The following is a 1853-nucleotide window of genomic DNA, read 5'->3' as shown; positions in this document are numbered from 1 at the left end:
GGGAAAATACTCTCATGTGTGAAAAAAGGGGAAACAAGGAAAGTAAAGTTTTACAAGACGACAAAGAAAAATGGGAAGACTATTTTTTTCTTTTTCATCCCCTTAAAGGAAGGAAGAAAGGGGGAAAGTAGAAAAAAGAAGAGAAAAAAGAGTAAAAAAAATATTATTAGTGTGTGTGTGGGATTCCTTTTAAGGATTCTTTGATTTGTGTTTTGCCCATCGTGATCCTACTGTATTTGCTGGTTTAAATGGACTTTTTATGAATTGTGTTTTTGTGTATAAATTAAAGGGGTAAGTAATGGTTCATGTATTTCTTTAAGTAGTTCTATGTTTTTTCTAATTTTTGAAGTCCCTTACGAGCAGAATTTTTTCCCGAACATTTTTCTGAGATTAAATTATGACATTTATCCTGCTCTGACTATCTTTAGTAATTAAATTTAAAATAATGAAACCTTTATGACTGTGCATGACCATGAAGAAAAGAGTGTGCCTAATATATCATAGGGTATTAGTATACAAATACAAAAGCAAGCAAAAGAATGCAATTTGGACTTTTATTTTTATTTACTGTATCCCAAAAACTCAAAATTTAAAAAGCGGGCATGAAAGGAAAATTGATGTGACTGCATAAACAAAAATATATATGAAATATTTCATAAACCAAGCAGATGCAAGTACTTATGAAACGTAATGTATCCATGTAGGAGAACGGCCATACTTATGTATAGAAGAAGACTGCAGGAAGGCCTTCACCACAAACTATTCCCGCAAGAGTCACATGCGCGTTCCAGGCGAACTTGAGAAGGAGCAAAAAAAGCTGCGCCAAACCTCTTCAGGTTTTTGTGGCCCTCCTAGTAAACAAACTCGTCAGGGGGAAAGTAAGACTCTAGTTTTACCCTTTTTTTTCCTTGCTGTTAGACAAAGAGTGGGAAAACCCGGGAATTGCTGTTTATTAAAATGAAAATTTGTTTGAGAAAATATATTATTGATAGGCCCCAAGGCTTGAAATCACCTTAAATTAGTTTTTCTGTTAAATAAGAAACCCAAAAGATGCTGTTTTCAGAGCACAAAAAATGGTTTGGGATAGAAGATGGTGGGAAAAGCCACAATATTTTCTACAGGAGGGGGCCAATAAGGGGGGTTCTGTGGAAGTCATCCCAAGACAGGCAAATACCCTTCCCCAAAAGCACCCAAAAGCAAAAGGGTTTGGGGAAAGGATACACTTCTTACTTATTTGTATATGTTTTTAATTCATTATTACTTAGGGAAAAGTCCATAAGAGATATGGTCAGATAGATATTATTTAAGGGGCAAGCATTGAAATATACAGGATCTTACAAAGAAAGTGTTTTAAATAATATGATTGAATTAAAAAGAAATAAAGATATTGCTATCATTCAGGTTAAAAAAAGGGAAAGGGGGCAAAGCTTTTTGATACAAAGATTTGGGAAAGTTTTATTTTTCTGAAATGTTCTTATCACTTTTGGAATTTAAATGAATGGTGGGGGGTTTTAGTATTTGAACTTTCAGGCTACAAAGTTTGTTTATGGTAAAGGCCTTCAGTTCCTATTCAATGATTTCATGTTATTGCTTGATCTCTTTGATAAAAAAATCCTGTTTTCTGCAGTGTTTGCAATTATTCCGGTGGCGAGTGATAGGGAGGAGCCCCCACCACCTCCCCTTAAAGATTTTCTCATCTGGGCCCTCAGTGTAACCCAAACATAAAGGGCAAGTGCTTCTTTGGTTAAAACAATGTTTTAAGACATGTAATTAGTATGACGGGATTAATGCTGTCATGTGCAGCTTTTTGGAGAAAAAAAAATCCTTTTTTCTATGTATTCAGCTATAACTTA

General features: G+C 34.5%; 1 pseudogene; it reads left to right on the top strand.

Moving 5' to 3' along the window:
- The window catches only part of LOC119586613, a 21277-nt pseudogene that overhangs the window by 15054 nt on the left and 4370 nt on the right, over window positions 1-1853 (top strand).

The sequence above is a fragment of the Penaeus monodon genome, chromosome 21 (genome assembly GCF_015228065.2).
Source record: "Penaeus monodon isolate SGIC_2016 chromosome 21, NSTDA_Pmon_1, whole genome shotgun sequence".
Taxonomy (NCBI): Eukaryota; Metazoa; Arthropoda; class Malacostraca; order Decapoda; family Penaeidae; genus Penaeus; species Penaeus monodon.
Note: the sequence above shows the minus strand (reverse complement) of the source record. Positions and strands in the feature narration are given on the sequence as shown.